Below are 26,890 nucleotides of genomic sequence, written 5' to 3' on the forward strand. Positions count from 1 at the left end.
GAGAGAGAGAGAGAGATGAATGAATGTGTTACGATCTTTTGCACTTTCCACACTGCATAATCCGCTTCACCTAATCATAAAATAAATTGATGGGTATAATTTAAGTTCAGATAAATGTGGCAATCTTTGTCAGTCAATCATAATTCATTTTCAGCTTATAATGTTTATGAAATGTCCGGGCCTCAATTAGATTAGATTTATCTAAATACTTGTATTACGCAGAACGTTACAAACATCAAGCTGCACCATTATTTATGAAGAAATGTTTTCATTATATTTAAAATTATCCATAAATATTGAATTTTTATTTTCCTCGAATAAAATAGACAGACATTCTCATACGCGTTTCAGATTCTTCATGATTGTTCAGTCGATGATATAATACAATAGTGAAAAGAATTGTCTAATATGATTTTTCTTTCATCTCGAGAATTTCGAACAAATTGAATTCAAACGTCCGAACATATATCTTAGCTTCTAAGAAACGTTCCGGATGGTTGTTTTGGTACACGAAAAAATGCAACAGCGCGCGAAACATCGATACGACAGCTAGTTCTCGGGATCGTAAGAGAAGAAAACGCGCGCAGATGAGCGAAGTGAACGAGGAGAGAATGAGAGGCAGAGAGAGAAAGAGAAGGAAAATTCCTCTCGCGTGGCGATACGCACGTGAATGCACTTGTCGGCCGCGTGCGCGCGTGTAAGAGCGCATGGTGAACCTGTTGCATCTTGGGCGTGTGTGTAAAGCCGCGCTGCAGAATGCGCTTCGACTTACGTGCCATCGCTCGATGCACATATGTTTCTGGACGTCTGGCCGGCCGTTCCTGCCGTTCCTGGTTCGTCGACGATTCTTTACTCGGTGTTGCTAGACCGGGAATATCCTCTGCACCGCCAAGTACGTCGGAACGTCGGAAAATTAACGCAATTATATGGGAACTAGGCAAACGTGTTTTCGTGTAAATAAGAAGTAGAAAGAGGGGAAGCGTAGAATCCGCGAATTCCAAAATGGAAATAGCGGAACAGAAAAAGAAATTCTTGATTCTTATAAATATCTTTTTTTTACATCAAATCGAATGTATAATGGTTATAAATTATAAATTATTAATTAAAATAAACAACAAATTTTCAGTATTTTATTTTTTGATACAGATAATTCAGATTTTGCTTGTTATGAAAGAATATGCTTTTCAAAAATTTCCATTAATTTTTAGAAACTTTAAATTTTTTGTTATTATAGTAATAAAATATATCGACAATATTTAATGTCAAAGGATTACACTGATTTACACTGATTTACAAAATTTTTTTTCTTAACATCTGAATGATGATTTTGATGTATTTTACTCCGTAGTAAAATATATAAGAAAATGGAAAAAAATTGCAAATTGTTTAAATCTGTAAACTTTTGTAAAAATAAAGTCTTTGATTTCTTAAAATCTGTGAATGGAATTTTTTCAATCTTATATTCTTTTTCAATAGTTAAAATTTCCATTAATTTTTATAAGAATTTTTATAAGAATTTTTGTAAGAATTGCCATTAAAATGTTAAGAAACAGAAATCTTGTAAATTAGTCTAGTGTCTAAAATTATAGTTTTACGCTTTTAAAATAAGAACATTATTTCATAAATTGTCATTTATTCAACCTAATTATTATTTCCAATTTATAACTATATTAAAAACAATGGCATTTAAATAGAATATCTCAGACTTCTTTCGCTATATTGTTATAAGAATCATAAAAGAGTCAAAGGACTAATCTCGGAAGATTCATAATTCTTTCTGGGAATGCCGACCGCTGCGCGGTCGATGTGGATTTCTCTAAGGTACGATATTGGCGATATTCGCTGGTATTTGCATGATTAGTGCGCAATGCACCAGGCTGCTGACGAAGGATGCACCTGGCATTTTGCGCGCTGCCACTCACGCGAATCCATCCTCAGCGACGTACGAAGGGCTCAATTTTTGCAACAGCCGTGGGCACTTTCCCAGTGAGAAATGCAAATCTCTTGAACATCATAAGAAAATGCATTTTCAAGTTTTCTCTCTCTTAGGATTAGAAGTAATCTTCCTCTTAGGGAGGGGGGTTTAAATTATCTGATTAGCTCAACCTAATGGTTACTTTCCAGAAAAATTGTAATTATAGATAATGATTCGTTTAATGACGATGTCTCGGATTCTTATAGTTCCTAGGATAAACGTCAATATTCCAATCGCCGTATTCTCGAAGATCGATAAAAACCGAGTCGATTGGTTCTGCCGTAGCTGTCACGCTCGTTTCCATATAATCGCTTCAATTACACGACACAATTTCCTGTTCGGACAAAGAAGACCGGGGGCAACGAGGCGGCGCATTAGATAACGCATGCATTATGCACGCGGCATACAAAAGCGACTGCGAGAACCTCGGCCAGCCATTAAAGTTTAAAGCCCGTCGAAAAAGATGCATAGACGAGTTGCTATACGCATAGGCCGGCGAGCGAAAAAACAAAGAGGGAAATCCAGATCAAGGGCCTTATCAGTCCGGCCAGATTGGCTGCCGGTAATAAGAGGACTTCAGTCTAGCGTAATGGCCTCAAGCGTACGTGTGCATCATAAATTCATGATGCGCGCGCGTTTCCCGCGGTACATTAAGTAGCGACTTCATCCGGCGCACGACGGTCAATACTTGCTCGGCCGATCCTGCGGAAGAATGTGCCAATCGCGTTTGTTTAGTCGTAAAATCGTTGTCCTTAACACACTAACATGGTTTCACGATTTTTTTTTTCTACCATGACGTGAGACGACGACGACGACGCGAACGACGGAGACGATGCGTAATTACGCTCGTGAATCGCCTCGCTCTAATTAAAGTCTTTTTCTCTGTGCAGGTACGTTGACCGGATGTTGCTGCGTGCGGCGCCAAGACCGTGAGACGATTGAGGATCGCCGGAAATGCGGTATGATACATTCGCATTTCTTGCACGCCTCGAGTAGACGCACTCGAATTGATACGTAGGTTATGCCCGTATTCATAGTCAGACCTTGTACTTAAGGCTTCCTTAAATATAAGGCCTGACTATTAATACGAGTATTAGTCTACCACTGTCAATTCTATTTTCAGAATGAAAGATTAGCGTTAAAATTTATCGTCATTTGTTATTATTAAATTTTTTTTTATTAGAACGAATAGAAGATAATTGTTGAATATTTGATCACAAGAATTAAGGCTTTATCATATTTTGCAAATGCAGTAAATAAATAGTATATAAATAATAGAATACGAACAGCATAATTAAGTTTTCACGAATGCCGAATAGATGAGGAATAAAAAAATTGTGATAGTTTTTATTTTCACAATGCTTATATATGTATAAACTTTTTATATTTTCTAAATATTCTTATTAATTCTAAATATTCTTATTAATTCATTAAATGTAGTGCAATCGATTGTTGTGGAAGCGATAAATTTCATAGCCCACCCAAGTAGAACATAAATCATGAATCGTGACATCAAAATGACATTAAAACGACTTCATGATAATTACTAAGTCACCATTCAATCGGTTACGATTCATTTTAATGACATTCTGACATTATCGTGACTTGTCGTTCTGCTTGGGCAGATTTGAATGTCTTTAACTTCGATTTTGTCTCACGTTTTGAATATAGCTATACGGAAAGATTTTGCTGAAGTATCTAAAAATTTTATTACATTTATTAGATCTGAAAATAATTTTGTTGGACCATTAAAATAATTATGACGTTCAAATTTATTGCTAGTGTCAATATTTTTGCTTATCATGCTTGAGATTCCTGACGTGATTATTTTGATAGTCCAACAAAATTATTTTCAGATCTGTATCTAGTTAATTTTTAGGAATTTCAGCAAAATCATTCTTTCCGTTTACATTAGATCCTTTCGAAAGACGTGACGCAGCGATTACACAGCTTTTCATATTGCGAGAGCAAGTTTCTTTTAAAAATTCTTCATAAATCGTCTACCTTAATTGATCTTTTTTGCATTCATTATGTATACCTAATTGCTTTCGTTATGCTGCTCTTAGTATTATTAACTTTTCTTCGTTTTTTTCATCATTATTCTTGCAGCTGACTGAATCATCGGAATTAATTTTTTTTGGATATCATACTGTTTTTATTTATTACACTATCATTATATTGCCAATAATATTAGCATTTTCGATAGTAATATATCGGTACATAAATTTGTACAGCACAATATTTATATTTAACATGCGAAATTGTAAACTTTTATTTAGTTCAGAGAAAAACATATTTTGTGATACGCAGAAGTCGTCTTAGTTTACATCGCGACATGAAAATAGATCCGGACGTCTTTTCATAATTCTAACTACCAATTATGTGCAAATTCTTTACACAAGACTATGTCTACGTGACATTCTTCTTAGTGTTTGATTTGTGTTACACGCTTTTTTCTAACAACTGACATGCTAATTTTCTAGCGAATTAAACAGAAAACTAGCAGCTAAAAAACATACAGATATATATTTATAAGATATATTTTTAACTTTGTTAGTTTTTTCTAAAGAAAATAGAAATTATAGAATTATATTTTTTTAGCTTTTTAAAAAATATATAATTTGAAGAATTATATATTTTTTAATTACATATATAGGTCTGTTAATTCTCTAATTCACTGGTTATCTAACACGCTTTATTGAAAAACATCATATTATCATCGCCTCAATATATTTCATATCGTATGTACATATTTTTTTATGTCAAGAGATTGTCATAGTTTTGAAATCTTGACTATAATTAATCTGATTAATCGTAACAGCATAGTGTTTAAACCATCATGTCCCACACGATCCTTTTTTATGACGACTCTTAAGTAAATATCATAATGCAATGGCCTTGGAACTGATTTCGACAATTTCGTGACTGACGCGACACTAAATTATCTCATTATTTCATTAAGCAACGAGCCCAAGCGCAGGCAGCATAATTAAGCGTCTCGTAACTCCAAATGTCGCAAAGGGAGATCGTTTTCCATTGCCGCGCGGATAGATATTATCCTCTTCCTTTAATCAGCCAAGTTGATCCTTAATGACGAAGAACTTTCGTCGACGCCCTCCCCGGATCGTCTTGTGAAGTAACAACCGATCGCTTGGGAAATCGCGCCATCATCCGCGATGACGACAGGCTATTATAACAACGAGCCTCTCTTTCAATCTCGTTAAATGTATTAAGTGCTTAGATCTTCGTATTAGACGAACGAACATGAGACGGGGCCAATCTGTGAACATCATTGAGGAAATTGTATGTCATTGACTTTAAAGTTGAAATGCCACAGAAAACCGTGATTAAATCTCGCGTAACTTTTATTGGACGTTAGATGTGGCGATAGAGATACAAGTAAAAATTCGAAAATTGATATTGCGATTTACGCGAAGCGCTAATATCGATCGTCAGAGCGCGTGATCGAGTGTATCTCGCGCAATTACTGTAATTGCATAATTTACGCAATAAAGGAAATTCACGTTCTGAATAGTGTTAACGATTATCGTTCCTCGCGAATTTCTCCGGGTATTATTCTAGCACGACACTCCGTTGTAGGTTACACCGGTAACACGCAATTTCCCTGACCATTAAAGCTCCTCCATGAGACTTTCACCGGATTGCCGTTATTGCACGCTCCGCGATAATGCGTTGTCGCACCACGGATACGCCGTGTACGGCATCTGCATTTGATTTCTGCATACGATTGTCACACGCAATCATATTATTGCGCGACGAAAGCGCGTGTTGCAGAAACTTTCTTTCGGAAAGGATATCCTGCATGTTTATGACGGAAATTCGCACGTAACGCATCGCACGTGAATGTCACGCATGCGACCTGCATCCGTGAATATTCTACGTGATATAGATGTTCGCTGATTTGTAATTTTGTCGACAAAAGAATGTAGAATTTAATAGTAAATGTACTAGTTTTTTTATTAACGTGTGGAAATGTAGGAATAATTAATTGCGAACAATGAAATTCACTTTATTTTTTTATTACTTTATTTATCACCCGCATTACGTCGTCATGATGCACGAGTGCGATGCACTTTTAGATGCATCGACCGATGACAATGCGTTCGCCTGCATTTCGTTTCGCAGTGTCTGCTGGTTAACGAACTGACCGAAGGTCATGCATTGATTTTCGCACGATGGGAATCAGGCAACCGCTTCTTGTATCTCCCATAATTTACTCACGTGCATAACCAGTGATACAAAATGCCTTCTAATCAAGCATCAGTGAAATTGAGTAAAGAGTTGAGACAATAAGAAGAATGAAAGAGATGTAAACAAACAACAATACATTTATGCGTGGCATAAAATACTTTTTTTATTTAAAAAAAATTTTATAAGATTGAATATATATTGCAGGATATGAATTATATTTTTCCAACGTCTGAAATTAATAACAGAAAGATGATAACATTATCAGATCTGTTTTTTTAACTTTCTCTCAGTACTTGTCCTTTTTCTTTTCACATTGAAGGGGAAAGCTGAACTGTAAGAAGTCCAGAAAAAAATAAAAGAAAAAAAAATTAAAAAAATAACAAAAATATCTCAATATGTTTTTAATACAGATTTTTTTTAAATTTTTATGTATGTTCTTAATTTTAAGATCGTTGAAAATAAGTTGAAAGTAATGGATTTAATTATAAATGAGAGAAATGTACATGGTTTATGGAAAAATAGAAGGAAACTCTACAGAATAAAGATAATCGGATATTTTTCTTTCGCCGCATCACATTTGTCTCTAGTTTCTTATTGTAACAAACTAGAGACGTAAACTATTAATGACGTAACCAGATGCGCGTTGCATAATGAATGCACAATGCATACTAAACGAGGTACCAGTTGGAAGCAGTGAGCCGGAAAGAGTGTGACACAGCGAATGCACCCGATGCACATCCGGTCAACCTTGCTGCTCGTGTGTTGCTTGCAGCTCGCGCGAGTCGTGCAGCGACAAATCGAGCCCAACTTTCGCACGACCCGTATACTCTGGTGTTTCCCGCCATGGCGTTGCAGTTCTTCGTCTAGGCTTCTCGTGACTTACTGGTACCCTCATGGTGCGCCGCGTCACGGCAGCGTCGTGTGGACCGCGGCTACGAGATCGCCTAGACACGGCGGACGGGAATCTCCCGGAAAAATCGGCGATAAATGCGGATGCTCACGGCTGGCGAGAGGGACGAGAGGTAACACGTAAACGCAATATACTCCCGTCCAAGTACGGCGAAAGACGAGCCGCGATGCAGGCACTTGGCCGTGCACTTGAACGTGCAATACATGCGCACGATCGTGATGCGGAGAGATAGAGACGGAAATACGATGCGGCGAGAAGAAAATATATCCATGCAGAGTTGTCTTTGCTTTCTGCACCGAAAGAATCATTTTACTGAAATATCTAAAAATTTAGCTAGATATAACTATATATCTGAAAATAATTTTGTTGAACAGCAACTTTTTTATGCGTGCCTCTTCATCGCATATCTTTAATCTATAATGCAATTATTATTTGGTTTTTTAGCAGTTTTTTGCGAGTGAACAATAAGTGGTCGAAATTTTTGAAGATATATTGCTTTTATAAATCTTATGGTCCAACCCAGTTTTCATAAGAACGTTTCTAGCTACCAGTGCATGTTTAAAGCATGAGCGTCTCGTCTTGCAGAGATGCAATGAATAAATGTAAATTCAACCTCATAATAATTGCTTTAGGAATATAGCCCACCACTGTAATCACTTTAATAGCCGCTTTTGCCGTGGTGACGAGATGCCTTTCTAGTCGCGGTGTGATGAGCGCTATTGCATTAATGACGCATTTTACGAGAACGCGAGAAGCTCTGCCATCAAAAAGACAAGAGAAGTCCATCCGTTCATTTAATCGACCACATACAAACAAGTTTAAATACAGGTGATAAATTATTTCTACAAAATAACTCGTTAACACTTTCACTGCCAAGCTGATTTCAGCATTAAGTTTGATAAATTAGTAAATTATTTTGATTCTTTATTGTTTTTAAATATCTCGACATAATTATACATAATTTTTAATGTTATATTTTTTAATGTCTTAAATATTTAGTAAATTATTTTATGTTAATTAGATAAATAAAATTATTATTTACATGAAAAGAACGATTTTGCTGAAGAAGATATTTAAAAATTTAGCTAAATACAGATCTGAAAATAATTTTCTTGAATGATCAAAATAATTATGTAATGTCCATTTCAAGATTAACTTTAATCTTGGTTTAATTTACTTATCATTTTCTAATTCTGCAAACTAGAAAAAAAATGAAAGGTAAGTTAAACTAAAGTTAGAATTAATCTTCATTGAAAAACGAGCATAAAATGCTCAAATTGATTATTAGAATGTCAAAATTTTTTGCAATATTGCTTATTTATGCTTGAGTGTCCTATAATTATTTAGTCCAACAGAATTATTTTCAGATTTGTATCTCTAACTAAATTTTTAGTGATGTCAGCAAAGTGAATGAAAAGAGTCTTACGGACAGTTGCGTGTTTAATTGCGCACAATGCTGGAGCAGAATTACTCGGCACCTTTTCACTCGAAGATGTCAAGAGTTATTCGTCACACGTATTGAATGATCTTTAAGTTATTCTTTACCGGCGAAGAAATTGTACGTCCTTGCGAATGAACTTGAAGCTCTAGTACCAATTAAAATTAAATACGCGAGCGTTTCTTGTTAACGACTTGTGACATTCTTATTACCGAAGTTCCAGTAATACTAGCAATTTTCAGTAATAATTTACTTTAGCGATCTACATGTATCGTGTTTTCGTTACGCGTTCCTTATAGATATGCGTGAAGATTGAAAACTCATTCGAAAATATCGCACTGTGGCTTTCGGTTTCGCGCCTTTGATACATGCAAATTTATCACTGCGAAATTGCGATTTATTGTTCACGCGGTTATAAAAGCGGTTGTTACATTTCGAAATAGTCTTGATATGCTATTAAAAATAATTTCTCCATTTTTATGCCGACATCACTAACTTCTATTTCTTTGTGATATTCTCTAAATAAATAATTATTTTCTTTGTATGTTGAATAAAAGAGACATGCAGAAATATACATCTTCTCATAGCTATAACTTGTTATTTAAATTAATGTAAAAAAATTTAAATGTACCTTATAAAATTTTAATAACATATTTAATTTAGTTTTTATTTTGTCTCCATTAGAAAATATTTTGTATCAGATAAGTATTTTCTTATCTTGGTAAAAATCAAGATTAAAGTATAAGAATGTAAGGGAAGCGTGACAGAAACGTAAACAAAGCTTCTATAGGAGACGAACATTGAAACAATAAAACGTAAAAAAATAAAACGCTTTCTCTTTACATTCACTTTTATTTTTTCCAGAATTATTTTTATATAAAAACTTTTTAAATGAACTTATTAGAGCAATAATAATGTTTGTGTATATAAAATTACGTTTATATGTTTGAAAATTGTTTCTCTTTAACGTATCTCTTTTTTTATCGTCACACAAATATAATTGTTGACTCCAAACGTGCAACGCGCCGTCTGGCAACACGCGCCGACAAATATTTGCGCACATCACCGTGTCGATCCAATGACAGCCAAAGTGGCAGCAATGAATCCCGAAAAAGGTACTCGTTGTATCTCGTTGTGTTTATCGGGTTGCGACGCATTAACTCCAGCGTCCGCTGACGACGATGACATGGGAAAGCCATTCGTTTTAGCTGATGCACTTACTACAGTATCCTTAAATTATCCAACATAGGGATAAGAAGAAGACGAAGAGGAGGAAGAAGAAGAGGAACTTGCATCCTTGCGAATCCTCTCTGTCACAAAATTGCCGGCTGGCTGCGACCGGGTTCCAATTAAAATAAACGCGTTCACCGCTTTTCTTGTCACCATTCCAAGCAACGACCGGAATTGAAGCCACCTCGTCACCTGATGCTTCTCTGCACAGCCGAAGACGATTCTACCATCGTCGTCGATTGCGTCGCAGTTCTCTTCTTGATCCGTTTACTCCGCGCGAGTCATCCGCAAAACGCTCGTCGTCGCTCCACGCGAGTCATTCTCTTCGTCGTTGTTCTCCTTGGAATCATTCCTCTCCTCGTTGTTCTCCTTGAATCAGACTCTTCTTCGTCATCATCATCATCATCATCATCCTCATCATCATCATCATCATCATCATCATCTTCTTCGGTATAGTTGGATAGTGCATTCTCTTTGCGCGCTCCGTTTGTTTCCTACTTTCTGCTATTATTCGTATTTCTTAGTCTTCAAGATAAGATAGAGATAACGATAAAAACATTATGCGTTTATACGGCCAGTGTGATGAATAAGTCGCTTGCTGCTCTGTTAAATACATTTATATGTGTATAAAACACATATAAGAAAAAGAATTATCAGAATTTTATTGCATAAAGAAATACGTTAAAGAAATACGTTAAAGGATAAATAATTAAACTTAGATCAAAATTAAAACTAAAATTAAAAATTAAAATTAATCTTTTTCTTATTTTTTTTCTTTCGAATTATTTAAAATTAATTTTAATATAATTACACAGCTGGATATCGCACTTTCATTTTACGTTCTCGGTCCGTTTCCCACTTTCTGCTTATTATTTGTATTCCTTATTTTTCAAGATAAGATGGGAATAATGAAAAAAAATATTGTATATTTATATAATATGGCTAACGCAGTGTAATAATTAAGAAAGCGCTCGCTGCGTTGTTACATATATGTATAACACACATGCAGAGAAAATAATGATTAGAATTTTATTGTATAAATGAATTTAAAGAAAGTGGCAAATAATTGAGTAAAAATTAAATCAAAATTAAAATTAAAATTTGATTAAAAATTAAAATGAATCTTTTTTAATTTTCTTTTCGAATTATTTATAATTAATTTTAATATAATTAACACGCGAGTATTGTAAAGAGTACTATTATTGGTCGCAAGTTTTTTGTATCAGAAGATTGATGTTATAACGTGCTATGAAAGCACTCTGGTCCAAGAAGATTAGTCTGTCTCTAGCCACGTTTCTTAGATCAGTCACGGAGGATCAGCTGAGTTGCGCGGCCGTTTGTGTCCGCGAATGGACGCAATTTCCGAGAGGTTGCCTCCGTCGAGCAAAAAGTTTGAAAGACCTGGCCGCGTGTCGTGTGTGCGTCGACCGAGCGGCCGCGCAGCAGAAGTCAATGCCAGGAGTGTCGTTAACCTTCTTCGCGGCAACATATGGCATATATTCCTGACGAGGGGGCATATAGTGAAGAAGACACCGAGCGCTAAAGAAACATAGGAGAATCCGTTTGCGGACGACGTTTGAAGTCGATAATGGTTAAAGAATGCTCGGCAGTGTCTGAGGTGTGTCTACGATTATTGGCTAATCGGATATTGCATTTTTTGCTCCTTCAGATATTAAGATATTAAGAAATTTAAGGAACGTGTTATAAAACAAAGAATTCGAAATGTTACACAAAAAATAAATAGATAGATACATAATTGGTAAAAAACGGTTTGCTGGATCATTTAAAAATTTAACTGAGAAAAGGTACTTAAAAATTTATGAGATATAATTTGCTTCATTGAAATAAATTTTTATTTAAATACTACGTAATAAAAATTTATATCTAGTACTGGTAACTAAATCTATCTACTGGTAACTATCTATTTTATTTTTGCAATTAATGAAATATATTTTATTAAAATGTATATTTTGTCACAGCCAAATATTTTTGTAACCAATAAATATCGAAGATGTTTTGCATATTTCGACTTTTTTCTCAGTGTAGATAGTTTCGAAAATGATTACTTAGAACATTCCAACTGATTGCTAGAATATCAAAACTTTTTGCAATATTGCTCATCATGCTTAAGTTTCTTCTCTTACAAAAATCTAATTTTGAATTTAATTCTCGAAATTATTTATTTTGAATATTAAAAAAACAGAACAACAATGCTTTTAATACTCAAAATAAGCAATTAATTGTTATTTTCCAGTATCAAATTTCTGTAAGGATTACCTAATGATGATTCAACAAAATTATTTTCAGATCTGTATTTATTTTTTTAGATAATAGACTTCAGCAAAATCATTCCTTCCGTGTAGACTTTAATTAGAAACGATTTTCTTTCGAGATGACTCTTTGATCAACAATCAATCATTCTCTCTTCTTAGTTGAAGACATCAACGCTTCCCCGATGACAAAATTATCTCCTTCTTTCGCGGAATCGATTCGACTTTGAGATTTCGTGTACGTGTGAGCGTCGCGTTGCAACGTCTATATGGAAAGAAGCTACACGCGCGGAATATTGACGAAGGGTCGGGATAGAATAATCAGCCGTGGATTCTGGGTTCCTCTCGCGATTACTCAGACATAAATATCATGTCATTATCTCAGCCGGTTGCAGCATACGATGATGATGATGCGTTCAAGATAGCGAATGGCCGAAACGACATGTCGTGCCTGATGATCTGCAGGCGTCGTCAGATGGCTTCACGAAGTGCCATTTAAATATACATGAAACTGAGAAATGGGATCCTTATATCTTTAACGGGATGCAAACGTGTCATGTTGATGTGTCATGTTACAAATTTGATTGCCAATTTTCCGCATTCATTCGCTCTTTCATAACGTAAAGTAGCGACTTTACAGTTCGAACAGAAATTATAGTTAAATTATATTTAACTATAGTTATAGTATAATTATAGTTATAGTATAATTATAGTTAAATTATGATAATAATAAGAAATTTTTTTGCTCTCAATGTTCATTTCGCAATTGCGGTATATTTATATATGTGTGTGCAACGATTTCCTCATGATTATTATTTCGCGATGAAGCCTGGTTATTTTTCAAGCGAACTTCAACTTCGAGGAAAAGCACGCCCTTTGATGGCATGTCTCGTGTTAGTTCCGAGTGAAGCAGGATGCACCGCGTGGCTGCACCTGCAATGCGTCTCAGAATATAGACAGATATATGCGCTATGTCGTAAACATTTACTTTCTGCAGAAGCCGCCGGCTCCTGTCATAGACATATATTAACTGCTGGTGGATTCTGAACGTGTGATATGTAACCCGAGGCGAAATGATTCAAGAATTAATTCACGCGCTTCTGAAGCACTTGAAATTTTTTAACGACGCAGTATGAAACGCACAATATTTCTTTGCATGCCATATCCTTGAGATATAAAATCGTGAAATAAATCATAGATCAAATATGCTAAGCAATTCAACAAGAATTTTTTATTATCTCAATCAGTTAGCTATTATTGAAACTCATACATCTCATTTTTATTATCATTATTATATGTATAAATGAAGCTAAAATAAATTGAGATAAGATATGTTTTATTACATATATTGAGGCGCGATAAATAGAAACTGCGTATATAATTATAAATAATATACGCTTTTTTATAACAAAAATGGCCTGATTGTTATATTGTGACGCATATGTTTTGCTAGGTATTAATTTTAGCTAAAAGAAAACGTTTTCCGCGTCAATCATATTACACGTGCTCGTGACGCTACGTCTAACTATGTATGCACTCGAGTGCATCGGGCTTGTGTTCAAGCAGTGCAGTCTTGAACGATCAGCGAAGGTCAAGGTATACATATGGCGTCGAGGCGCTAAAAAAATTTGTGCGTCAAGTGATAGGTTCGGTTCATCGGCCTCGATAATTAGTAGCTCGTTGATTTTTCCAGAGAGACATAACTCATCATCCGTTAACGTAAGCTACCCGCTAAGGCTCCGTGAAAAAAAAGATAAAGGAGAAAGAATACGTTGAACGCGTGCACAGGGAAGCTCCGTCATTTTCTGCGCGATTTCCCAAACAAATTACACGGTGCACGCTAGACCCCGTCGTCCAACTTAGAACCTGCAATTTATCCCGGAGATCTATGCGTCTTCTTCCGAGGAGATAGGGCAGTGCGCCGTTATTATCTCCCGTTGTGATGAGGCATTTTCTTAGAAGAGGAAATCATACGGGCGAATGGCGCAGTTTTGTCTTGGAAAAGCGGAAATTTCTTGTTTGTATTATTATCTAACTTGTAGCTTTCTGTCGAGAAAATTATGATATAAATATGAAAGAGAACTGAGAAAATCTCACGCGAGAGGAATGGCCAGTGTGAGGTAAGATTAGAAAGATCTCATGTGAAAAAAAAGAAAATGAAGTAAACTTGAGGGAAATCGGGAAGTCATTTAGAAAAATCTTTTAGTGGATTTCATGTAAATTTGATTGTTCGATGAAGTTTTCTCTCATTCGTGATAGAAAGAGCGTTAATTATTGCGAAGTGATTTAATGTTAACTGAAGGAAAAAAATTCGTGCATATGGATGTATTTTTTTATTATAAAGATTAGATAACACGATCGAGAGAAGAAGATAAAAACACGATTGATTAACAACAAGAAGCAGAAGTTTGCTTCTTGTTTTGTTTTGCCGATTTATTCACTGGCAAAAAAAATCTTGACTCCCTGCTTAACTCTTTAATTTTCGCTGCAGTTAAACATAACAGCTATCATGCTTTGATGTCGATATCTGCCGTGTATCTACCTACGCGTCTACACATCTTGAAGTACAATTTGCATAATTACACATGCACGTGGGCAGAAGTATGTAAACGACGTAACAATTTTCGAGAACTTTGAGTGTTGCCGCTGCTTTTTATTGAAAAAAAAAAAAGAGAAGAAGCTTATTACTTCGTCTTGAAAAAAAAAACAAGATAATAACAAGATATGAAAGGATTCCTTTTGTGAAATCGAACCGCAATCCCTACAAGGGTGACTGATCCGTACAGTCATTTGGGCTTAGCGTTTGCTAAACTTACGAAGCTTAATATATTTACACATTATAAATATGCATATACTGCACATATTTTTACAAATGACAATAAAATAAATATTTGAGGAAAAATGGAAGCAGAATACAACTTACTTTAAGAATAATATATGGAAAGAGAATAATTTCATTGAAGACATTAACCATATCGATTAGTTCTTTCATTAATTCTCTTTATATTCTCCCATATTTCAAAAATTTTTAATTAAAATATCGCAAGAGCCACAAGAGCGACTTGTATGAAAATCGATTGTTCAAGAAGGAGCTCGAAGTAGTGACCATATATTTTCCAGTTCACATATGTGATTGTTATGAGATACATACGCGTGATTAAGAGTCATATTAAAGCAATACTGAATTACTAGAAACTTATATCGCGAGCAGTTCTTATTATTTACGCGCACCTTCGTCGCGCTCTCTTATGAATATCTCGCAGCAAGACGCAGCTGCGCTCCGATGCATTAATGCAGATACGTCATGCGGCGCGGGATCATCAAGGTGTACTGAGTGTCTAGAGTGCACTCTCTGCAGGTAGCAACGTTGACAGACAGTAAGTTACATTGCAACGGAAAAATCAAATTTAACTGTCCGGACTCGACGATTAAATCTTTGAGAATTTACTTCGTCACAAAATCGCAACGCATCCAATCGAACTACTTCAGGGAACGTAATAATAATGATTAATAAACATTTATAAAAAGAACTGAAGAAGAATATAATAAAATTTTATATATATTGTAATTTAATATTTAATAATATTTAAGAAAAAAATAGTAATAATAATTAATTTATGATTATATCTTTTTCTCGTCTTATCTCTTCTCTCTTATTTGACAATTGAATTGATTATATAATTTTATTTTTACATGAAAAAACAGTTTTGTTAAAATTAAAAAATTTAGATAGATGTAGATCTAAAAAACGCTCAAACTCTGATTGTTAGAATGATAAAACTTCTTTCAGCTTGAATTGTTCATGCTTGAATTTCCTGCATAATTATTTTTATCCAACAAAATTAGTTTTAAATCTATTGGGTTGTCCGGAAAATTCCGGTGCCGATGTTGAAGGAAAATTGAAACGCAGAAAATTTTAATTTAATAAATGTATACTAAAAATTTAAATTTTAGTCGGCACGAACTTTTCGGACAACCCTAAATTTTTAGATACTTCAGCATTAATTGTAATACTACAACAACAATTGTTCCTACCATATACTTTTTGTTAATAAAAAGTAAAAACAAAATATATATTTCGATGACATCATTTTGCAAAGGTATCAAGTGATTACGAGTGTCTTCGACTTCTCGAGGCAAATCGCACGGGGACGTACACCGCAGCAATTGCGTCGTATTATTACGGATAGTACATCTCGGTCGATGTGAATGCCTCTCGTTACAGCACCGGCGTACCGTATCTACACACATATATCGTCTCGTATAACTCGGCCGTTCACTTTTATTATTTGCCGTTTTACGGCAGGAAGTCATTACCGCATGCAGATTCGCGGTGTGCCGAAGGCCGAAGGGTAATCGCAAAGGGGGACTCAATAAAAACGAACCGTGTACAGCTCCCTCATACACCTTCGACGACGAAGCCAGGGATGAGGCACGTACGTACATATGTTTTTGATAGCTTGTACCCGAGACGAATCCAGTTTCCTCGTTAAACGTGAATGTCGCGTTTTAGAGACATTACATAATAAGGCAAGGGTGCAATGCCACGACTTACCCTCTGATTCTACCGCTATGTATAATTACAAGGTATATGTACATTAATTTCCTTTTTTTAACACTTAAACAATATTTACGACAGTATTTGCAGCATTTGCTTTCACAAAATATTATACATTTGGTTGAAAGTATAAAGCACCTCGACAAATTGATGTATATATAAATGTTCTATATCTAACGAAAAATAAGTTAAAAAACTGTTTGAAAAATAATATTTATTTTTATAATCATTTTAATATTTTGTTTAATATTTTTTTTATTTTATTATTAATTTTTTCAAAAAAATGTAAAGGTGCTTTATGACTTCAAGATTCAAGACTGCAAATAATAATAAATAGATAATAATAAATAATAAATTTAGCGATATATATAATTGCGCTATTGTTTTGTTTCTCGTTACGGAGATTATTATTTTTTTAATAACAATAGTAATTCGTCGTGAATATTTAAACAATATTATCTAACGTGCTCCTATATAAGTTTGTTGTTACAAACCTATGTCAATGCACGAAACTCATCTTAAATAAAAAGGAGTTATTGGTAGAAATAAAGCATTTGGTTACTCTTTCGCTTCGCATAAGTGCATTTGAGAATCACGCCCATTTATCATCTCGGTCGACCGAAGGGTGGTTACCTCGGAGAGAGAGAAATAGGAAGATTGACGTACAATGCTTGCAAAGATGATTCAGAACGGGTAATCCTTGGTGAATTTTTTTTTCTGATCATTTTCTACGCGTGATTCAGTTCCAGCCGGCGCACATTATGCATCAAGCGGTGCAAAGACCTGCGAGAATCCAAGGCTATTCACGCCAGCCTGAGTAATGAATCGTGACGGTGACATAGATATCGATATTCCGGAAAGAGTCGACATTGAATGGTACGATCAATAAGATGAAAAGTATAATTTTTTAAATTATTATTACATCAGAGAAAGATACAGTGATAACAACCATACAATCTTGGACCAAAATATTAGGTATCTTAACTATTATTTAAAGATTTTTTAAAGTTTAGTTCAATAATAATTAATTTATGATATTTACTGTAAATGTTTTTCTTTATTTCAAAAATCCTTTAAGTTTATGTAATGCCGTAACCAATAGGCAACCATGTACGTAAAAAAATTTCAGATGAAAAAAATATAAATGCCTAATATTTTTGGCCAAGTATAAGAATTATATACAAATTTTAAGGAATAGGAATTCACAACATAGATTTGCGACGAATTTTAAAATTTCCATCAAGCTGCTTTTAAATACTTGTTTTTTTAATCGTGATTGCTCGAAAATTATCAGGCAATTACAGAAGTTTAGATTCTTTCTGTCTGCATTCATTGTTCTTCACCCCACGTGGAATGTGAAGGCGAAATGGCCCCTTCACGGGCTCGTGGGATAAATAACCTGCCCAAAAGGGAAAAATGGCCGACAATCAGCCTAAATACCGGGATGTACGAATGGCCCATGGTCTTTGGGCAATCTATTCGATTACCACGAATCTTCTTTCTCTTCTCAGAGAAAGAGATACCAGATTCTGATCGTGTTCACAAATTCTTTTCCCGATCCGCGCCGAGAATCTCGCTGTATGGCGAACCATCTCCCTTCGTTTCGTCAAGATCGTAAATCCTCCCTCGAACCAGAACACAAGCCTTTTATTCGGTAAACTATTTTAGAGAGGTGAGAGATAATTTCTACAGATAAGCAGAATTTATCAAATTCATTAAATTATCATAAAATTAAAAATATATCATTTTTTATTATAGAGTTATTATTATTAGACTATGTACTAACTATGTACTAACTGAGTTACTTTTCAAAAAAACCCTTTTTACATGCATTCAGAAACAATGATAATTATTAATAATTATTTTCTGGTGGATAATTCCGAATTTTTTTGACAATTGGTATTATTAATCAGTATTATTAAGTTTAAGATAGCAAGCAGGGAAAAAAACGGCTGCTTGTTTCATAAAACGGGAGAGCGTAACTTTCGTTATTACTCGTAACTCGAGACTGAATCTCCGGACGAAGGGTCGTTGCATTCTAGAGACGATCCTTATACGATCGAAGCCGCAAGGCGGCATTGTCTCAGCCTTTTTCTTGCCTTTAGAAGAGGAGACCTCTCGCGTGCGAGTTATATAACAAAATGGCCGTTCGTATTCTTCCTTTAGCACGTCTGTCGCTACGCACGGTGCGTGTACGTGCGTTCACGTGTGTACACGTACATGTATATCGATACGAGTCATCGTGTCGACACGTAAGGTAGGAAGGGTTCTGGGACTCTACGTTAGGCTAGGTCTTAAGTCGTTCGGGTCTTTAACCGAGCTGAGGGAATGCCGGTTGGCTAGAGACAAATCGCGCGACCGCAGTAGAAGCAATTCGTGCTATCATTTCCAACCGCGGTAATCGAGAGAGGAAAAGAGGGAATGAAAATAGTGAATGAAGTCGATCACCCGTCGCCACTTCGTTCTGCATGATTGAACGTTTTTGCGTTGCGTGAAACAAATACCTGGGAGAAATCAACAGTTTCGTGGTAATAAGGTTAAAGTTTTAATTGGTTTTATCGTCTAGAGTTTTAAATAGAGTTTTAAAGGAAATAAGTTCCTTTAGTTTCTAATCTTTTCGTTATCTGTTATTTTATATACGTAGTTACATTATAAACTTTGTGAAGCTAGGAAGAAATTTTTGAGATATCTTGCAGTGCCAAGTTTTATCTTAACTTGAAGTGAATTAATAATTAACGTCAATTAATAATTAAAGTAAGTAATTAGTAATTAATAATTAATGAAATTAATACAAGAAACAAAGGCTTGATAGATTAAAATTTAAACAGTTAAATTAAACAGCTCTGAACCAAGTTGGATTTTAATGCTAATTAAATAATAAATAAGTTATAAAAGAATCACACTAATGATGGAAGTGTTGCAACAATATAAAATCTTACAAAACATTTCGACTCTCAATGGATCATCTTTACGTGTTGTACAATGTATATAATAAAAGATTAACTAAATAATTAATAATTAATATGATTATATTAGACAAAAAATGTGACTAAGCTAGTGGAAGATAATATGTATATAAGAGTTTAAAAAATTCTTTATACAAGAATCTTGACTGTATTTGAATTACAAAGACTTTAACTTCCCACTAGAAATTGTCACGTAGGTCCTTCCAGTTACAGTATTCAACATAGAAAAAATCCGTATCAAAAAGAACATCTAATTCTGTTTCTCGCGCCTCGCCTCGCAAGAAGGAGTTTCAAAGGAACCGTTTCTGAGACAGTCACGAAGCAGACTTTACTCTTGAATGGCCAAGACTCGTTTCATTGTTTGAGAACACCATGCGCCTGCGATAAAACGGTACAATCGATTATCCGTGCGAGGATAATCGCACGCGCATTTGAAGGTCTCGTATAATATATGAGACGAAACTCGAGGCGTGTCCTTCCGTTGAAAGGATTCTCATTGCATGTTGCGCTTTCGTTCCTTCTCCGAGAGCGTCGCACTCTCAGTGAGATCGATAAAACGGACGTCCGACAGCGAACTCTTCTCGTTCTGCTTCGATAAGATCGACGAGCAATTTGTGGTATCGCAGGCGTCGTTGCGCGTACGCGAATGCGTGCTTTACATGTATAGGATCGAAGGCGCAGATTGTATGATCGTTTAGCGAAATAATGCAGATATAGTTTGGCAATCCATAAAAAATCCAAATCATTCAAGTATAAATTACATTATTTTATACACGCTTTTAAAATCATAATGTTAAATTGTACCCGATTTGATTTATATTTTTAATCATTCCTATCAGATCCTATATACAATATGAAGTTAATCTGATTAAAACAATTTAACTCAATAAATGTAGTAATTTGACTAAAATTTAGTTTATTATAATTATATTACTAAGTGCGGATACATTAATATGAACACTAATTATTTTCGAACTAAGTAATTTAACCACAGAAATTTTGATTAAATATAATTTTTTCTTTAACGATAAAAGGACAATTTCGCTAAAATGTCTAAAAATTTAGTTAGATATAGACTTGAAAATAATTTTGGATTATTTGAAAGAATATTTATGAATTTTTAAATATTCAACAATGCAAGCTGGATAAAATAACAAATATTCTCAATATGATGATCACAATCGCGCTCTAGAAACAAACGATCTCTAGTTGGATTTTCTAGTTTAACATTAAAGAAATATCATGATTTTTGGTAACGCTCAGGGATTATATTATCCTCAATATCTTGTATTCTGAAGCTTGTAATCGCGTGGGTAATCACTATTTCCTTTATGTTATTTATGATTCCTCGCCGTACATACGTAGAGTGGATATCGTTACAGATCGTGAGGAAGTTACGCAACCAATATGCGATTACACGTGTGAAGATTCCTCTAGATCAGGCGAAAAGGAAGCGATGTGTCTTCGCTAACCACAGATTTTGATCATGTTAAAATTCTGTCCGGTTTTAGAGATCGCTTAGAGAAGCGGTCATCAAGAGGCAAATGGAATCGGGATGGCTTGTGTAATCTCCGACGTACTCCGGCATCCTCTCAGGCGAAGCGAGGGCAGTCGCTGCACGCTCGTCTATGATTCCTCGGCGACGTTCCTCGAGTACTATAATTGAAGCGAGGCAGTCTTTATATTGCGTGGATATATTGTGCTGAAGAGAGTGAAACACAAGAACGGATCTGTTTACTGATTAATAAGCTTTGAAAATTTAAAAAAAATGTTTTATATAATTTTTAAGCGATTAAAGTCTCGAGAAATCACGATTCACTCCTGAAGGGACGAAGAGAACGGCGTGTATACTTGGTACTAGTATTTCTTCTTTCGACATTCTCGCGTCTTATTCTCTCGCCTATAGATCTTCTCTTTCGTTTTCCTTCTATTTCACCATCTCGCAATTCCAGCAAACGGAACTGTCGATATGTCAAGCGAGCAAACCAGTACGGCTTTCCTCGATGGTATGTCCCAGCTATTTCAGCGTCCTGAAATTTTCCTGTAATTTTCCGGTATTGAAAGTTTATTACTGTCGACCGTTTCCCGACAACATCTTGGTATTTCGACGCGGAGAGCCGCATGCTGCATTCGTTTCTTGAGTCTCGAACGATGTTTGCTCTAAGTTTAACGATGCTGTATGAAGTTTTAATGGAGAGGAAAGGGTTAATTTTAAATTTAAAGATATTAAAAATTATTTATTGTATATAATCTATTACGCTTTTCAATATAAGTAATGACTTATTTTGTTTCAATGATCTATGATATTAATCTTATAAAAAATAAATGCAAAGTCATAATGAAAATTTAAATTTTTTGTTGCGTTTTTTGAATATTAGAATGACTCTGTACACTTTATGCAATTTTTTATTATATTTTCAGTTAAACATATATAGATGCATGCATCGAAGATTTTATTTTAGTCTATATATATTTTATTTTAATTTACTGAATTTTATTTCAGTCTATAAATATACATATATATTTTTTTTCTACACCTAAAAAAGAGTTTGATTACATTATTAAGTATATATTAGGTGTATAAGCTTAAATCCGCTGTTTTTTAATCAGAAAAACACATTTTTTTTTCCTAGGAACCAAAAACAAATTTATTCAAAGTATTTGCTAACTATACATTTACCCTCGCTAGTACCCTCGCTAACTATACATTTTTCCCATCTTTCGGGCAATTTGTGTATACCACGCCAAAAAAATTCCTCATCTTTCGAGGTAAATCACTCATCAAGCCATTTTCGGACGTTTTTGTAAGAATCGAAATGCCGCTCAGCGAGTGCGTGGCCCATCGATAAAAACAGGTGATAGTCAGAAGGTGCCAGATCTGGTGAGTAAGCGGGATGGGGTAGCACTTCCCAGTTGAGTGTCTCCAAGTAGTTTTGGACTATTGTTGACGTGTGCGATGGTGCGTTGTCGTGGAGGAAAATCAGCTTGCCATGTCTTTTCCGATAATGCGGCCTTTTTTCACGTAGAGCACAATGCAAATTGGTTGATCAGTTGTTGGTGATAGCGGTGAGCATTAACAGTTTCACCAGGTTTTAACAAGTAGTAGATGACACCCTCCTGATCCCACCAAACGCACAGCATCGTCTTCCGTCCGAAGCGATTTGGTCTTGAGGAAGATGTTGATGGTTGAGCGGGATCTATTCAAGATTTCTTGCGTTTAGGATTCTGAAAATAGATCCACTTTTCATCGCCTGTCACAATCCGATGCAGGAACGACTTTCTTTTTTGTCTGGCAAGCAGAATTTGACATTTTGGCGTCGCTCCATCTGCCTATCGTTCAGTTCATGCGGCACCCATTTTCATCTTTTGAACCTTCCCCATGGCATGTAGCCGCATGGAAATGGCTGTTTGAGAAACACCCAATTGCTCGGCAAGCATTTTTTGCGATTGGGTATCGTCCTCGTTCAAAAGAGCCTGCAATTGACAGTCCTCAATCATCCTGGGCCGATTTTCATGTTTCTTGTCACTCAGGTCAAAATTGTCGTCATTGAATCGGCGAAACCAATCTCTGCATGTTGTTTCCGATAAAGCATTGTCGCCATAGACCTCCACAAGCATTCGATGTGATTCGGCAGCGGATTTTTTCAAATTGAAACAGAAAAGCTTCTCGCATATGTTTTTTTTTTTAGCAAAAAACCAGACATGATTACGAAAGAAAAAATGTATGTTGTTGTATGAAATTGCTGATGATGTGCACTGGTTAATGTTGACAGATGTCAAACACATAAAAAAAAGTGTGTTGTGTGCCCAGGGTAGCTTTATACGCTCACTAATGCCACTTATGAGCAAACAGCGGATTTAAGCTTATACACCTGGTAATTCTTAATTGAAAATGAACAAATCAGAATTTCTGATTGTTTATATTGTAATTCTAATTGAGATTAAAATTCTGATCGATCAGAATCTTCGATCATGTTCAGAAAATTTTCTCAATGTATCAAAATACATTACGAAAATAATATGATAAAGTGCCATTACCAGTATCATCGTTTTAAGTTATATGTCGCGCATGGAAAGAAACGGAAACGTCAGCGGAGATGACATCGATATTATTTATCGCGCTTTTTTGCATTAAGCAATGATATCGCAGGCTGGTTCGAATCAACTGACTCTGAATCATTCATTCGCTGTCTGTGATGCATCATTTCCGCTGTATTGTCGTGGTTTCTTTGTCATACATATATCGCGGTTAATATCGTACGTTGTGCTGTACAATCGCTAAAGCACGATTGGGACAGATTTCTCCCTCGAGAACAAGCTATATATACTTGTTAAAATATATGAGCTGTTTCATTTCGCTTAAAATATTTGAGTAGTTGATATGCAAAACTACATATATTTAAAAATATATTAAAAAATTAGATATTGGAATTGGGGATTCTTTAGGAGTTTAGCTTCTTATATTTTTTAGCTTCTAATATTAACCAATTTGGTTAGTTGATCAATAATGTTTGTTATTGCATTGTTATCAATCTGTGTCTTTATATTGGTACGTAACTATTATGTGTAACTATTATGTAACTATTATGGAAAAATCGGACAATTCATTAACCTACCAGGACCATTATTCAATTTTTGGAAGTGTATACGTATTATTTGGTTCACGAGGTAAGTTAAAATGTTTTATATATTTAAATAAAATTTTATTTTAATTAAAATGTTTTACATATCTGTGATTCAAAATTTGACGGTGTATCATTCAATTAAATTAATTATTAATCCGTTTTAATCTTCGGTGAACATTGAAAATCATAATTGTGTTACTCGATTTATCCAGAAACGACTATAATAATTAAAATAATATTTAAAGTGGCATCCAATATACTCTCAGTAAATAATGTATAATTCTTGAGCAAATTAATGTTTACCTTTGTACGAAAATATAATATTTGTAAATTCCACTTTAAGAAACAGTATTATTTAATTATTTCCATCAATGTTAAGAAACATTTGTTAATTAATTGAGAATTATTTAATCTTGATAATTATTTTCTACATACTATTTATTTCTCGGTTTCTAAACTTTATTGAGAAATAATAGAGTATATTAAACATATCATATTTCTTATATTTAAATTTTTTAATCATTTTTAATTTTTTAATTTTTATTAATGTCTATATATATATAATTTTTTAGAAATACTGTGGAAGATAATTACTCTTTCTAATAAATTTCTAAGGACTTTCTATCCCATTGGCATAATTCGGGCATTCTTTGTACCCATTGTATCCATCCGTCATCCGGATGATTTAAAGGTAATGAAATATGAACAAAATTTTATTTTCTTCTTATTATTCTTACTATATGTATTAGCAAATAAGATAATTTTCTTTTCTTTTATTTTGCCAAACTATATTTACTCATAAAAATCAGACGGAATAAGAAATACAGACTACGATAACAAAAAAGATTAAACTGGCATATAAGCCACATTCATGACTTTAAGTTTATTTTTAACTGAATGATCTGTATCCTTCGCGATTGTTATTTTTTTAGATTTTCAAATTATCTATCTATTCGTTCTATTTTTTTAAGCACACATTTTAATAGACTTCAGTGATAACTATTCATATTTGATGCCTACTTTTTCTTTTCTAATTATATTAATAATTTTTTTTTATTCTAATTATACAACGACCCGAACTATGCTTGAAACATCTAAATATTTATTAGCAGAACATTATACCTATGTAATATTCTACTAATAAATATCTAGATGCAGGGAATGCTAGAAATCCGAGTTCGACATAATATTTTTCACAATAAGAATTATTTAGGATTGTAATATGTCATTCAGCATTATTAGGATTTTAAGATACGTAAGAGCAGTAAATTATTAAATTGTTAGTCCACTCGTGAGTTTAACTCGTGATATTATTAGTTTGATTTAAAAAAAATGCGCATTTTAAAGAACTACATATATAAATTCACACAAAATTATACAAGCACTTAAGACTAGCTAGACTGTTAAGGCATTTATTTCCTATAGGTTGTATTTTTCACATATATGATCTTATTACTATTAAATATTTAAATATTATACATCGATATTTGTGTCAGTTCATACTGGCTGTATTTCTTGTTTCGTTATTCTCAGAGCCTTACTTACACTATTATTTGCTCGTAAAATATTTGTTAAAAATGATTGAATATTTAAAATATTTTCGAAATCAATTCAATTTTTTGCAATTTTAGACAATATTAAGCAACCCTCCCCCCCCCCAATTTTAGACAATATTAAGAAACATATAAAAAAGAGTTTTTTTTATGATAATATCAAACCTTGGCTCGGAACTAGTATTCTCATTAATGAAGGTAATAATACAAATAAGAATGCATGTTTCATTACTAAGTTTCGTTTTGACTACCAAGTTTTCATTATATTGATAATAAAATAAATTTGTAATATAAATAAATTTAATTTAAAATTAAATTTAAAATTAAAAGATTGCACTTTATCGCACTTTATTCCAATGCTTTCGAATCGCCATTTCACAATTGTACATTGTATTGTTCATGTTTTAGGCACCAAGTGGCAGTTACAGCGAAAGATATTAATTCCTACATTTCATTTTGATATACTAAACCAATTTGTTGAGATTTTCGAGAAAGAAAGCAAAAACATGATAAAGTCCTTGAAAAATGCAGAAGGCACAGTTGTAAAAGATTTATCATCATTTATTAGTGAATACACGCTGAATGCAATATGTGGTATTACAAAATTATACTAAATATTCTTAATAATAAATGAATATAAATTCACAACTACACAGAATTTTATCTCCATCAATGAATAATATAAAATAAAATAAAATATAATATAATTTTTTCTTTAATTCAAAATATCGATATGCACAAACATCGATGTCTGCAAAAATTACATATCGCTCGCTATAGTGTTATGTATTGCATTTGTGTATCGATATTGTAATGTAATTAATCCAGTGGGCATTAGACAATATCAACTTGCATGCACAGCGGATGCAGGATCAAATGAGACCAAAGAATGATAGTGTTTTAAAATGTTCAAAAAGTGGTTTTTTTTATTATGATAAGTAGTAAATTACTTCAAATATGTAGAAAGGTGAAATAAAAATACATATTTATCATAGAAACAAATATCCATTTATCCATTTTTTTCTTGAAAAAAATAAACAATTCTATAAATTTGCGAGTCTCGCGAGACTCTACGTCTGCCGGCGAAAAATTAAGTGTGGTGTGTGTGTGTGTGTGTGTGTGTGTGTGTGTGTGTGTGTGTGTGTGTGTGTGT

General features: G+C 34.1%; 1 protein-coding gene across 1 annotated transcript in view; it reads left to right on the plus strand.

Moving 5' to 3' along the window:
* Positions 1–26,890, plus strand: part of LOC105624477 (cytochrome P450 4C1-like) — a 67,687-nt gene that overhangs the window by 38,924 nt on the left and 1,873 nt on the right.

This window comes from Atta cephalotes (assembly GCF_000143395.1).
Source record: "Atta cephalotes unplaced genomic scaffold scaffold00080, whole genome shotgun sequence".
In the NCBI taxonomy this organism is placed as follows: domain Eukaryota; kingdom Metazoa; phylum Arthropoda; class Insecta; order Hymenoptera; family Formicidae; genus Atta; species Atta cephalotes.